Genomic DNA, 16,383 nt, shown 5'->3' on the forward strand with positions numbered 1-16,383 from the left:
ATCCTTGTTTAGATTATATATAGTAGTAGCAAAGCAAAACGTTTTGACAAATAGGGTTGAGAAAAGGTAGATATGAACACAGAAACTGAAAAATAGTAATGACTTCAAAAAAAGGATGTTGAATCCTTCTATGCCTAGCACTTCATTACGGAAGAAAATTCTGAGATTTATAAGGAAAACACTGTTTTGACTACATTGAAATATTTGACGAGTTAAGACCCATACAACCTTCATCAAATTACACAAAATGGCCTTTAACTAGTCCTCACTTGTCACATCCCGGCAACACCTGCTGTAGCCCACCATGCTTTCTCCTCAGGTTTCTCCCTGCATGGTTTTCACGATAATCAAACTTTTTTTTTTTTTAATTTTCCTATAAATCTGTTCCTTTTCTCACTTCTTAAATTCCCCTACCTCTAAACAGAGGTGTTGTATTTTTGGGCTGTCCCCCCTCTCTTGGTGAATTCACGTAATCTCATATTGATATTATTTTTTCTTCAGCTGAATGCCCACACTAATTTATACTTTTAGCCCTCTCTTCTTTCCTGAGGGCTAATTTTACATTCTTACTGGGGTTAAAGAGAGGTCAAAGATGACTCCCAGGTTCCTATACTATTTGTTCTTTTCTAAGCGAATTCTATAAGCTTGATTACATGTTTTTCCATGTCATGTAGACTAAAATCCGAAAAGTTAAAAGAAAGGCCATTGACAGCATACACAATGATAGTAGCAACAAATGGATGCTGACACTGAGAGAGCAGAGAAATCAAGAAAAGTGAAACCAAAAGCTTAGCAATCTGGGACAACCTGAAATACAAGGCAAAAAAAAATCAGAGATCTTTTTAGTCCACTGAGAGAATAATATGAACTGTATAACTCCACTGTTCAAGATAATAGCCATTACCCCATGTAGCTATTTACATTTAAATTAATTAAAATAAAATTAAAAATTTCAGTTCCTAGCCACTGAGCAAGTGCTCCATAGGAGTGTGTAGCTAATGGCTACCTTACTGGACAGCACAAAGAACATTCTGATCAGGGCAGGAAGTTCCAGTGGACAAAGCTGCAGCACTAATTCAACACTCCTGGAGTGTTCTCTATGTAATAGACATTGTGCTAGGTACAGGGGTATAGAAAGATGAGTAAGATAAGGCCTCTCTCTGCCCTCAAAGAGCACATCGTCTGTCCAGTGGAGGAAATGAATAAAAATACAAGTGCTAGAGTAGAAGTAATGATATTTATGATACAGTAATGGATTAAGGGGCCCAGCTCTGAATTCCACACCAATTAGCTTGGATTCCAATCCTTTTACTTAGCTTTACTCCTCATCTTAGCTTTCTTGTTCATCTGCTGTCATGATGATATGGCAAGTAATGCTGAGACTCACCACCACACAGAAATCTCCAGGCTGTCAGAACCAGAGATGCTAAGACCTAAACAGGATTTAAGTTAGCTCTGTCCCTCTGGGCTTGGTGCTTTACACTGCTGGCAACCCTTGCAGGAAAAGCCATCCTGCCACTCTGGCTATTTTCCCTTGGTCCCTCCTAGAAGACAGCTTTGCCTCAACTGTCACTTTTGGTGTGGAGCTCCCAGCACGTGCTGTACTTCTAGTGACTAAAGTACCCGACAAAGTTATAACGCATTGTCAAGGAATTAACACTGCAATTGAAAACAAGTCTCAGGTGCGAATGGAGCAAGACAGGAGAGGAGAGGTTCATTCCAAGCAGAAAGGGAAGAATAACAAGCAAGGATGAAAGAGACAAGCATAAAAGTTAACGGAAAGATCTGTGGGCAATTGGGGTGTTCATTACAAGTCAAACATAGGGTACATACGAGGGGGCAACAGCAGGAGATGAGGCTGGATCGCAGCCCAACTGCTAAGAGCCTTCATGCCACCACCTAAGGATTTGGCCTGGATAGGCCTGTACGTGATAGCTAGCCATTATTAAGTAGAACAGCCAAATGATGAGATCCGTGTTTTCCAAGACAACCCTGGGAAAAGGGTGAAATGCAGATAGTCCTGGATAAAGGGGAACAATATCTGGATGAAGAACTGGTTGAAGATAGTGGAGATAAAGATGGGGAAACTGATTTGAGAGACATTAGGGAAAACTGGTTGGCTCTGACTACTGACACGATCTATTTGGCACACTGGCATCCAATAAATGTTTGTTGCACAAATTAGTGAGGAAGATAGTGATCCCTTAGATCACACAGGAGGGCGGAAAACAAAAACCACAAGAAACACAAAAATTTAAGGGAAGGACTGGCAGAAAAAAACAGTGAGAGAAACTGAAAAAGAACGAAGAGATCAAATGAGGTAATATTGCTTCTGCCTGGAAGGCAATTCCCCAAGATATCTAGAGGGCTTGCTTTCCATCTCCTTCAGACCCTTGCACAAACGTCAACACATTAGTGAACTCTTCTGTGATCGCACAATTTAAAATTGATCAACACAGGCATACTCTCTTAGCACTCTCCAACCCCTCTTCCTGCTTTATTTTTCTCTGTAGTAGTTATCAAAATCTAATATACTATATATTTTATTTATTTATTTTGTTTATTGTCTGTCTCCCTACTACTTAAGTGTAAGCTCCATGAGGAAAGGAATTTTGTGTTTCATTCACCACTGTACACCAGAGCCTGGCACACAGCATGTGCTCAACAAAGACTTGCTGACTGATTGAATGACAAATGCAAAGAAATGAAAAGAGTAGGATTATTACATGTAGACTAATAAGTATGGATATAAAATGATACCTAACATGGAAATTTTATTGACTATTTTGAGTGCTAAAATTAAAAATCTATATAACTAAATAGTCCTTTAAATATAAAAGGCTCAAAAATGTTTTCTTCAAATATGAATTTAATATATATAATATATTCAAATAAATGCAATTAATTGGAACATAGTCTTTCTATTTACTGTCACAAAACAGAGATTTTATACCTTGAAAAATCATTCACAGTACTTAACAGCCATACAGGAAATCTACCATTTCAAGTATTTAAGTCCTATTAAAACTTTCTCAACTTACATCACAAATTTCTAATTCCTTTGTGACATTTTGGCTATTATTTAACGTTAAGCAAAGGCAAGAAGCTAAAGTTGAAATACCAGAATATTAGTATCATCACAGCCATTAGCTTTAAGATATAGTGAAGAGAATATGGAATAAGAAGATAAAGAATGGTCAAAAAGTTAAAAAGTAAGAAAAATCCAAGAATATAAAAAATCCCACCTAGCTGGCTGGCTTCAGGAAAATTACCAAACATAATTAAGCCTCACTTTTCTCATCAATAAAATGCAGCTAACACTAGCATCTACCTGCCTGATAGGCTTGTTCTGAAAGTTTTTTGGAGGATTAAATGTTTCAAGTAATAACCTTGGCACAGTGCCTATAACAGTCATTTACTCCTTTACTCCACAATATTTATGAAGAACCTACTATACAAGAGGCACTATACTAGGTACTGGCTATAGTGGCAAATGAAAGCTAGATACCTACCCTCATAGAATCAAAGGCCTACTGGGAAAGACGGACAAATGAATTATAGAGTGACAAGTGCTATGGAGGAAGCCAACAGGGTCCTGAGACAGAAACCAAGGGAGTGAGGGAATTCAACTTAGATGTGGTCAGGAAAAGTGTCTTCGAGGACAGAAAAGCTAAGAAGGCATTACCCCTATATACAGGGTATAGACGTATACTGACAAAGGTTTTAGGCAAAGGGGCTGATAGGTGCAAAGGCTCAGCCCTGCTGTGGGAAAGAGCTTGTGGCTTGTTTGAGGAACTGAGAGGAAGCCAGTATAACTGAAGCTTAGTAAGCCGAATAAGATAAGATCATAGAGACAGGCAGGAGGACGATGCAAGACTCTGAAGGGCTATGGTAAGGATTTGTGATTTTATTCTATGGGAATTTATTCTTCACTGGAAAGCTGCTGAAGTTTCCTGTTTGACAGAGGGAAAAATAATCCAATTAATGTCTCATAAAGATCACTCAAGCTACTTTTGGAAAATGTATTATAAGAGAATGTGAATGGAAGTAGAATTAGTCCCCAGACTAATGCAGTAGTCTGGGAGAGAGAGACGGTGCATGCAATAGGACGGCAGTATGGAGACGAAGAGAAGTTGACGAATTCCAGATATATTTTGAAATGGAATGAACTCAAGGGATGAGGGAAAGGCAGGAATCAAGGATGACTCCTAGATGTCTGACTTAAGCAACCACTTGGCTGACGGTGCCATAGTAAGTAACATAGTTAAGTATTTAATTAATTTTAGCTATTCTTAGCTACTATTAGGATAGAAGAGAGACACTGCTGATTCTATAGCCAAAAGAGTAAAAAAAGAATGAAACCAAAGCACAAAAAAGAAAGGGCACTTAGGTTAAGGTATGAGGGAATAGCAATACTAGACCAAATTTCCCACTGAAACTAAAAGTGAGATAAAATACAAAACCCCCAACTATTTGAAGGCATAGAGAGAGCAATCAAGAGAGTCAAGACATCAGAAGCCAAAAGCCCATAAAGAAGAGAAACACTGAGAAGATCCCCACTCTTTCCCCTTGAGGTATTCGCCAATTCCCAGTACAGGGCATAAAGAGCAAGCAGAGAGCGTCATTCCAGAGCTTGTATTAGTCTCACTGGGCTGGGAAGACAAAAACTGGAATTCTCCACTACCAAGGTAGCCAGGAACTGAGGATCCCAGATAAAAAGGAAACTCAAAGAATGAGCCCAACATTCTGCTCGATTTTTGCCATCCAGAAATGTGCTGAATCATAAACAACATGGACTGAAATGCAGAAAACCCAGCAAAAAGATGTTGCAAAGAGGCTAAAAAGCTAAGCAGAGCTTTCAACAGCCTCACAATACTTGAAATTCAGGACTTGCCAAGGAAGAGACATTTTGGTAAATACTCCAAATTTTCAAGTGAGACCTTAAAAGAGCTATGCACTAGGAGTGAGGCTATTTGGAATTCCTGATTGCCCTGAATTCAGCCTCATGTCCTCTCAGTCACCGATGAATCAAAGTGATCAATCTCTTCCTAACTGGCTGCCAGAGAATATTAAACCCTATCTGGAGAAAGACAACATCATACAGATCCTCTATAATTTTTCATCACATTGTTAATAAAACATGACCAGGCATCCTAGGAAAAAGCATCAAATGATCAAAAACCAGATAACAGAAATAGACTTCAAGGGTGATCTAGGTATTAAGAGTCATCAGAGAGGAACATTACAGCAATGATTAATACATTCAAGAGAATACACAAAAACATTGTGAGAACCTGAATATGTAGAAATTTTAGGACTGAAAACACAAAAGCTGAAATTAAGAACTCAATAATAGGGTATAATTGGATATTGGACAGAGAAGATACGATAAGTGAACTTGAAGACAGGTCAGTGAAAAATATCAAAACTGATACACAGAGGGGGAAAAAAGAATGGAAACTGTGAAATGACCTGACATATGTAACCGTAGTCCCAGAAGGAAAGGAAAGAATTGGATAGAAAGAGTACGTAAAGAATACCAGCTAAGAAAATTCCCAACGTTACAAAATACAGCAAGCCATAGACTCAAGACAGTCTACAAACTCCACACAGAATACTTAGGAAGAAAGCCACACATAAGCACGTAATAGTAAAACTGCTGAAAACCAAAGACAAAGATGAAATCTTAAAAGCAGCCAAAGGAAAACACATTGACTTCAAAGGAGCAACAGTAAGACCAAAAGCTGACTTAACAGAACAGTGAGAGCCAGACATTATAAAATAACTTGAAGGTGCTAAAAGAGACCCTTTAAAAATGAAGGTAAAATAAATACATTTTCAGGCAAACAAAAACAGAATTCAAGTCAAGTAAGTAAAAAATTATAACATTATAATCTCTAAGTTACCCAGTAAAGAGATAACAAAAGAATTTATAACAAGCTAAGAGGGGAGATATGGAATGAAATAAACATTTGATTAAACCCAAAGAAATGAGAGGGGAAAGTTCTAAAGGATTGATGGTACAAGTAGAAAACAACACATAAAATGGTCAATTTGAACCCAAACAATGTAATTGAGTAATCAGATTAAATATAAAACAGCACAGATTATCAAACTTAATAAAAAATAAAACCTAACTATCTGACACTTAAAGAGATTCATCTTAAGTATAAAGACAAAAAGGTTTTCAGGAAAAGGATGGGAAGAGAAGCCAAAAGAAAAGTATACTATATATATCCAAAAAAACAGGCTTTAGGACAAAAATTATTACTAGCAATAATGATGATAAAAGGATGAATCCAATAGGAAGATACAACAATAGTAAATTTATTTGCAGCCAATAACTTAGCCTCAAAATAAATAAGGCAAAATTTGAGAAAACTAAAAGAACATACAGATGAATCCTTACACAGTTGGAGATTTTAACATGCTTCTCTCAACTGAATGACAAAAAAGACCAAAATGTCAGTGGTGATATAATAGATGTGAACATGACTGATAAATGTGACTTAAATGATACTAAGCATACCATACTCAATTTTCTAATACTGATCATAAAGCAAGCATCAACAAATTATCCACAACTGAAATCACAGAAAGAATGATCTTAGACCATAGTAGTATTAAACTGAATATCAACAACAAAAATATAGCTAGAGGGGTCAGCCCAGTGGCGGAGCAGTTTAGTTCACACATTCCACTTTGGCAGCCCTGGGTTCACCAGTTTGGATCCCAGGTCTGGACCTACACACCGCTTGGCAAGCCATGCTGTGGCAGGCGTCCCACATATAAAGTAGAGGAAGATGGGCATGAATGTTAGCTCAGAGCCAGTCTTCTTCAGCAAAAAAGAGGAGGATTGGTGGCAAATGTTAGCTCAGAGCTAATTTTCCTCAAAAAAAAACATTATATATATAGCTAGAAAATCCTCAAACATTTAGATATTATGCAATATATTTCTAAGTAACCTGTGGATCAAAAAAGAAACCAAAACGGAAAATTTAAGATATTTTTAATCTAATGATAAATAAAAATATATATCAGATTTGTAAGGTCCAGCTAAAGTTGCATTTATAAGGAAATTTCACAGATTTAAATGCATACACTAAAAAAAGAAGATTGATCATTGATGATTTCAGTATCCATCTGAAGAAACTTGAACAGCAAATTAAATTAAAAAAAAAATAGAAAGAAATATAAAGGTAAAAGAACCCAATATTCACAATAGCCAAGAAGTGGAAGCAACCCAAACGCCCATCAACTGATGACTGGATAAAGAAGATGTGGTATAAACACATACAGTGGAATACTACTCAGCCACAAAAAAAGACAAAATCGTCCCATTCGTAATAACAATGATGGACCTTAAGTGAAATAAGCCAGAGAAAGACAAACACCATATGATTTCACTCATGTGTGGAAGATAAACTATCACATGGACAAAGAAAAGAGATTAGTGGCTACCAGAGGACAAAGGGGGGTGGGCAAAAGGGGTAAAGGGGCACATTTACATGGTGACTGACAAATAAAAATGTACAACTGAAATTTCAAAATGTTATAAACTATTATGACCACAATAAAATTTTTTTTAAAAAAAAGCAGAATCCAATAGAAAATAAATCTGGAAATTGGCTCTTTGAAAACTGATTGAGATAAAGAGGAAGCACAAATTACCAATAAGCAGATTTAAAAAGCAGGTATAATTACAAATACTACAAACATCAAAAAGATAATAAAAGAATATTGTGAAAAATTTTAAGCCAAATTGGAAAATCTAGATAAAATGGACAAATTCCTTGAAAAGGGATTTGACAAAACCCTCTGTTAAAACTGACAAAGAAGTAATAGAAATTGTGAATAGTGGCATAAGTATTGAAGAAATAGGATCAATAATCCCTACAAGATGACTCCAGATGGCTTCACCAGTGAATTCTTCCAAACACTTATGGACAAAATAAAATCAATCTTCACAAACTCTTCCAGAGAATAAAAAACACTTCCCAGCTCATTTTATGAAGTCAGCATAACTTTGATACTTAAATCTGTCAAAGACTTTACAAAAAATTAAAACCACTAGTCAATCTTTTTCATAAACAACAATGTGACCATTGTAGGGGCTGGCCCAGCGGCGGAGCAGTGAAGTTCGCACACTCCACTTCAGTGGCCCGGGGTTGGTTGGCCCGGATTCCAGGCATGGACCTATGTACTGCTTGTCAAGCCATGCTGTGGCAGGCATCCCACATATAAAGTAGAGAAAGATAGGCACACATGTTAGCTCAGAGCCAATCTTCCTCAGCAAAAAGAGTACGATTGGTGGCGGAGGTTAGCTCAGGGCTAATCCTCCTCAAAAAAAAAAAAAAAAAGCGAACATTGTAAACGAAATATTTAGCATAGTGAAAGGATAATGTATAATGAAAAAGTTTATCCAGAAATTTAAGGATGCTTTCAAATTAGTAAATATGTATCCCTCCTCCCAATCCCCAAATTTGTAAGGTCCAGCTAAAGTTGCATTTATAAGGAAATTTCACAGATTTAAATGCATATACTAAAAAAAGAAGATTGATCATTGATGATTTCAGTATCCATCTGAAGAAACTTGAACAGCAAATTAAATTTAAAAAAATAGAAAGAAATATAAATTTTTAACACATTTAACACATAGCAAGTACATTCCTAAGAACTTTATCCAAAGAAAATAATCAGACAAGGCACAGAGATATGTTTTAAAACATACATTATATCATTGTTTATAATAGCTTAACTGCCCATGAATATGGCATTAGCTAAACAATTTATGTACATCTATCAGAATCAGTTCAAAATTATAATATGGTTCCACGCTTATTTGCATGGATCCCGTTCATGATAGAGGACTGAATGAAAAAGCAGGATACAAAAGCAGGAATATTCTTCTAAGGCAAAAACACTAACTTTATGTGAAAATAAAGAAAATTAAACATATCATAAGAGAACATTTTGTCTAGACACAATGAATTGCCATCTTAAGTTCATAAACAGATAAAATGCCTAACTTAGATAATTTTCTTCAGCAGAAAGAACATTTTCTTCTCAAAATCTAGTCACAGAAAATTGCCCATGTATATATTTCATTTAGACCATAAAAAAAAATACTACCAGACTTGAATCAATCAATAGAGAATCTGCATCATACATAATCAGGTATAATATGAAGACAAAAACAAAATTCCCTGAAAGCACTAAAGCCATTACAAATCAATCTATGTGTTACATATATAAAGCAATGGCAGTTTCAGCATTCAAAGTGGCAAGTTTATAGGAAAAAAATCTATTATATATGTAGAAGAGGACTCAAAGTTCCAAGAAGTTTAAAGAAAACTCCCTTTAATTTTAGCAATTAATAAGACAATCTACCTTCATGAAAATCATTCCAACCCAGCGGTTACACAGTATTTTGCAAAGATAGATAAAACAGATGTCATCTCTACTCCACCACACCAGCTCAGGCCAATTCGCATGGCTGCCTGGAGCAAGGTGGCAGGAGGAGTGTGAGGTATCACGCTTAGGAAAGTGCGCCTGAGGGATGCAGCAGTGTTTGCTCAGGTATGCCATCAGACCCAAATTCCTCATCTAGCTCTACTTTTTACTAGCTACATGACCTCAAACAAGTTCCTTACCTTCTCCTAACCCACGTTGTGAGAAAGAAAAAATCAGCTCTGCTGATAATCACACTGGGATGTCTCTAAAAGACAGGGTCAAGACCAACAGAAGACCAACGGGTAACGAAATTTCTCTCTCGGCCACACTACAGCTCCACGACTAACAATCTCCCCAAGCCCCCTTCTTTTCTCCTGCCTCCTAAACAAAGACTGCTGAGAGATCCAATTCCTGAGCCCCCTCCGCTTCCAGTACCAAGGCATGTGATCCAGAGCTCGTCTCCACTTGCCCAGTATCTCATTAGAATCATTCAGCACAACTCAACCCCCACCACAGACTTCGTCCATTCTCTCCTACTGAAACTCCGCCTGGTTCCTCAAGCCTGTGCTCTTCCTTGCTGCACCAGTCAATAAACCTAACTTGTTTCACTAAAGATGCACTCCTGGTGGTCTTCACTTGGTGGGTAGTAGCAGTTTCTTTATCTATATACCAATTATATTTATCCAGGGTCACTGTGAGGATTAAATGAAATGTTACCACGTAAAATGCCAAGTATCTGCCTGATAACTAGCAGGTACCCAATATTAGCTTCTCTCTTCTATGAGCTCAAAATAAAGCTATTTATGTCATTTTATTTTTTTAGTCATCTGCCTTGTTCTTCACTATCAGCAATCTACATCTCTGCAAAACAGAGTTAAGAGCCAGAAAATAAGCCCCCTTGAGTAAACAGAACTCTAAGCAACCAAAACAGACATGATCAAGTCCGTGAAATAAAGATCATGCACTTTATTATAGGGCAACTCCTGAAAATCCTACTCAAACACCACTTGCTAATTTTTAACACACTTTATTCTAATCAACTTTGAAAATCTGGTTTCCAAACCCATAGCAAATTAGAATCAGCAAGTGTAAATATTGAGAGAGGGACAGGTAGGCATACTGACCACAGAAAAATATAATTGCCCAACAAGGCAGGAGACAGAAAAACTATATATATCAAACACAAGAACTTGAAATGCTCAGAAATATGAAGTCATCTTACATAATGGCTTCTAAATTTTTTTGACTGAATATCTCAACTATAAAATACTTGAGCATATACCTGCAACACGTGTATATTCATTTATAAATCATATATTTTATGTATATTATAAAACATACTAAAACAGAAATTAAAAGATTAAAATATCGTTTTAATTTCAACTATAAACATTTTAAATATTAATGTTTTAACCTCACAATCACTAAAAATATTACTACTATTAACATATTGAGTACATTGTTACTGAATATGCCTCTTTATTTTTTAAAATCTTGGTTTCCCGATTTCTGAAGTTCAATGTATTTCAATGCTTGGTTTCAAGAGGTGTCATGAGTCATACCTGAAAAACTTACTTCACAAAGAAGCACAGATCCACATAGAAGAATATGTCATTTCCTGGTTTACTAAATCATATTTTTTTAGTCTATTATCAAATATGCACAAGTTTTTGTTGCCTCAGTTATCTGTTATCAATGATATTAAAATTTTATTTTTCCTGATGTCAGTCAGATATTTTTGCAAACTAAGTAAAATGTGTTGCTTTTTATGTTTCCAGTAAATGGGTCCAAAGTCCACCAAAATTCTCTGTATGGAAGATTTTTCAACACACTGGAAACATCTAAAGATGTTTTCAGAATGTTCTTGCCATAACATTAGTTTCTTCTGAAAAGGAAGTACTTTCTCACTTACTGGTTAAAATGCCAACTTTGCCTTGAAGAGACAATTTAGTGTTGGTTTTCTCAACATACTAGTGATAGCTTCTTGTCATCATGGAAAAGATCAGCATGTAGAACCATTCATCTTTTGTAAAATAAAAGTACATTATTCAGTTTTGAGCTCTACAACTGTTTTAAATACTTTGACAGTAAACCTCTGCTCCTCATCTCAATACAAAGTATCAAAGATTTTTTAAAGTAACTATATAATATACTATAACAGAAAGCAAAAACTTTGCGAAGCTCACGGTGCTGCTGTTGGCCTCTACATCAGAGAATTCCCACGTCTCCCTCAGCAAACCACACTGTAAGCATCTGATTGTGCACCTAGAAAAGCCTCAGAGCCCATCCACGTATTAACACAAAAGCTCAACTCCTCCCCCTTCTTGGAGCACAAAATAAACAAATACAAGTTCTAATATTTTTCTTTTCACATCTCAACAGACTTGCCTCATCTCACTTTGTAAAGTGCTGATCTAGTAAAGGGACAGAAAGCTTCACAATCTGTATGAGGTGCTGAGAGTAAGACAGTTGTAGCTTATAGAATAATGATACGTTACACAGAAGAACTCAGTGAATGCTCATTGAACTGAATCAGTTATTATTATGCTATTCAAATCATGGCTCTAAAGTCAGCAAAAATAAGTAAAATTATGCATAGTATATTATGCTTAAGCAAACAGGACAGTAATTCAAAACTGTTGGATTGAGATATTTCCAAAAACAACCTTCATGTATTCAGAAAATTTATTGATTTAGGATAACATACTACCCAGAGATTCCAGTTACCATGAATTCTACAGTCACTTTCAGTTTTTTCCCCCAGAATGAAAGGAATTTTTAAAGAGCACATTAAAGAAGCACATGCTTCAGTCTCCTAAAATACATTTACTGTTCCGTATCATGAACACTACTAGAGCCATCAGTACTTCATCCACTAATTTAAAATAACTTCAAGCACTAATATTAAAAATATATTTTTCATATTCAAAGTTGTAATAGAAGCAGACATCACAGCTTCATATTTAACACCATTATTATTATTATCAGTAGTAATAGTATGGAACAATATTTACTTTTTCCATAAGTAACAAAGAGAGTAAAGCTTCATGAGTCAAGAAAATCACTCAACAGTTTTTAAATATCTATTCTGTTTTAAAAATTACAGGAGATACAATAAATATGACACATATCCATATAAATTTGACATCATATAAGAAGAATCTCAAACTGAAAGAAAATGGTTCACAGAAAGGAAAGATCACTGTGGGCTAGAATGAATGAAAAACCATTTTTACAGGAGAAGGACATGAGCTGGAGTAGGGTTCAGAGCTAGAGAGGAAAAGACAATCAAAGCTGAGGAAAATAATTTGTCAGTTGTTTTCTTAATAAAAATGTCTAATTCAGAACACCCAATATAAGACACATTCAAGTAAAACAATTTAGAGAAACATTCCATTACAGATATATTATCTATTAAGCTGTTCATCAAGTCACACACTTATATATGTAAATGGCACTTATCTACTCATTAGCTTCATAAAACCTCCCACTTTACAGTTGAAATAACAGCTCTAGCAAGAGAAAAATTAAAAGGAACTGTAAGTAAAGAGAAAATTTGGGGTATTAGATATTATACTCTTTCTTCAAAGTTAAAAATTTTCTGTTCTCTGGACCTTTTTCTAGCATGACATTTTCCCTTGGTATACTCTACATCTGTCATTTTACTTTAACTTGGAAAAGTGATAAAGTTCACTTTGAAAGGAAATTCATTTTAATAATTTCCTGTCCACCAGAGGGCTCCAATATTTCTTCCACAAATGGAAGAGATATAACCCAACAATAAAAATATTCATCAAGCACTGAAAAAACTCAGATTATCATTATCTCATCCAACCCAAGACTAAAAATCGTTACAACTGCTACAATTTCTACACTAACAGTTTAAAAAGATACAGAGATTTTCTTCAAACGTTTTATCATCTAAAATGTTTCAAATACCGAAACTGCCTTGCTATTATTCTCACACTAATTGTCAATTTCTATCTTAGGTAGGGTTTTCAATTTTACAGATATTGTAAAGTTTAATTTTAGTCCAAAGCTCTAAATAGTACTTCAAATGTTTTGCATAATAATTTTATAAATACAATAATTTATTTCTTGATAATTTTCCCAATACAGAAAACAAAATTACCACCTTATCTTCCCAGCCTCAGGCCTTACTACTAACAGAAAGAGTAAACATTTTCTTTCAGAAGAGCTACAGTCATTAAGATAATTCACACCACAACTATAAACAATGAATATTGCCCTATCATGAACTATGATTTGGGCTAAGACAAAATAAAGGAAATGAATCACTTAAAGACAATTTATTATTATGATACTCCATTCAGATATTTTCAGATTTTTTTCAGAAACAAGTTATTACACTGGAATCCTGGTAAATTTCTTAGTTTAAACTCTATCACTCTTAGCAAAATAAAAGCCAGTATTTTATGTCAATATATTTATATTATTTATAGGATATATTTACAGAATGTTAATGGGAAAAGTGTCAACTGCAAATTACTACTTTTTAAGAGTATAGCAAACCCATTCACTAGGGGTACCACTCCCCCTCCAAAAAGATCTACTTGCTAAATTTGGATTATAAAAAAAAGAGACTCCTTATGGTAAACACAAAAATATATTCAGTGTTTAAAAATAAACTTTGAATGTGAGTTATAATTACAAAACAAAAAAGACGCTCAAAAGTCGATTTTAAAGTGAGTCACAATCATTGCCATAAGAAGACTACCAAAAAACATCTATTGATTTAGCAATTACTGTAGCTCGAGAACAAATTATCTCTGATGAAAACATGGCAGGGGTTATAACTTCACTGCCCCACCTCATCTCCCAAACAGGATTTTCCTATACAACTGACAAGCACCATGAACATGCAAAAGAGCACAGTATTTGTTTCTAAATAACACAGACTAGCTGTCACCACTTAGAAACTTGACAATTTTACTGCACCTAGCAAAAATGCATGAATTCGCACTTGCAAGAGTGCACATCCTGATCGATTTAGAGTTATACTGCAAGGGAAATGTCAGAGTGGAAGGAGGCGGGGGTGGGGAGGATGAGGCTTTTCAAGATTCAGTGAGTGGTGAAACTGTTCTCACTTTAAGTCATTATTGTAAATGCAAATTTATTGCCAATTACTGATGTGAAGAGTTTAACAACATTAAGCATTTAACTGACAACTTTTAACCAGTATTTATCACGTTATATTTCAAAGAGCTGGGAATCTTAGGCACATATCAAATGAAGGCACTTTTTAAGCAAAAATGCAACGTAAGTAAGTGATAGTAAATGAAGGTTTAAAAGGCTTCAACACAGGAAAAAAAACCTTGAGGCCTCAACAAGTTGAACTGCTAGAAAACGAGCCATAAAAAATACTCGGAACAATCTAATCTGAGCTGTACTTTAGACACACTCTGAAATAGCATCATCAGGGCATTATATGTTTATTATATAATACTGCTTTGCCCTTGCATATCACCTTTAATCAAGGGATCTCAAAGCACCACAGAATCATCAAGGCCTTAAAATACAGTCTAAAACAGAAATAGTTATATTTTATAATTGTAGCTATTAATAAAATCTTGCCATTACTTCCTGGTCCCCTGATCTGAACATTAGCTTCCAAACCTTCTGACTTGGAAACACTATTCCCCAAATCATTTCAATTTGTGACTGATGCTACGCACATTCCAGCTTTTCTTTATCACTGGGCCTAAGGAAAGTAGTGGCACTGTTTTAATGACACAAACCTATTTCGTTACAACTTCTGTGACAGAATAAATAGTACTTAGGGTGAACATATCTTGCAGCGTGTGTGGTGATATAAAATGGAGGCTTTATAGAGAGCAAATCTTTGCTGGAGGTGACGAGCCCACAGAGCACTCATCACACAGGGGAGATAGCATTTCCCAGCTCAGTCCACAGACCTCTCCAGGCAACTTGGAGAGCAGAGCAGAGGAAACCAAGCCCAGCTATCCTTAAGCCGGCAGGAGACTATTCTTCCGTGTGCACACAGGGAGGGAAGGGAAAACTAAAAGCACAATGCATGAGTTTTAAGAGTCAGGAAGGACAGTGTAAGGTTGCTGTGTGGTCACCTAAGAGACAGACCATTATGATTCCATTGCATTTAAACAGCGCATTAAATGGGAAATCAAACATAAGCAAAATGTCTTTAAACCAAGGTCAAAATGTGCCATTTAAAGTCCTTTCATTTTTTTTTTCACTTTTAAGCCTATAAACGAGGTTTGCTCCTATAGAAACATCTGACATTTTAAAATTTAATCATCAGCAAAGTTTAATTTTGTTTTTTTGCTGGAATACACGCACACTCAAATGTTAACTTAATGTAAGTGAGCATAACTATGTTAACTTCAATTCTTTCATAAGCAAGAACTGTTTCCTCTTCCTGCTAATGGCATTATGTTTGTCCCTAAGACTGCAAAGTGTAATTTCACACACACACAAACCCCCTCTCGGCACTGTAAGCCTACACGGTTACTGTTAGTTAACTGACTCAAGCTCAACCTTTAAAAGAACAGCGTCAATAAACAACAGTACTTTTTGCTTCAGGTTCTCAACCATCAAGGATCAAGCCTCAATAATGTGTTTTAACAGCTTTTAAACGTCCACCGATGTAATACTACTAAATATTTGGTACTAAAAGTCCTGGAATATTCATAAAAAGTGCCAATATACGGTCAGCCTAGATTTGTGAAAATGCCAAAACATCTTAGCATTTCTGTTGCCCTACTTGTTCACCCAGACATTTCAAAAAGCTCAGAGCAAATTCTAGCAGACTTTTTCTTGAAGAGACACACGTCCTGTTCTCAAACCTCAAGTTTGTACCTACTGCATCAACGAGCTCGTCGGTGTCACCGAGCAAGATCCCCGTCTGCCTCTCTCCCTCTGGATCTAGTGGGG

At 35.8% G+C, this 16,383-nt stretch overlaps 1 protein-coding gene across 1 annotated transcript in view; it reads right to left on the bottom strand.

The window, feature by feature from the left end:
* The window catches only part of UBL3 (ubiquitin like 3), a 73,908-nt gene that overhangs the window by 56,376 nt on the left and 1,149 nt on the right, over positions 1–16,383 (bottom strand). The window lies entirely within an intron of this gene.

This window comes from Equus przewalskii, chromosome 16 (assembly GCF_037783145.1).
Source record: "Equus przewalskii isolate Varuska chromosome 16, EquPr2, whole genome shotgun sequence".
NCBI lineage: Eukaryota > Metazoa > Chordata > Mammalia > Perissodactyla > Equidae > Equus > Equus przewalskii.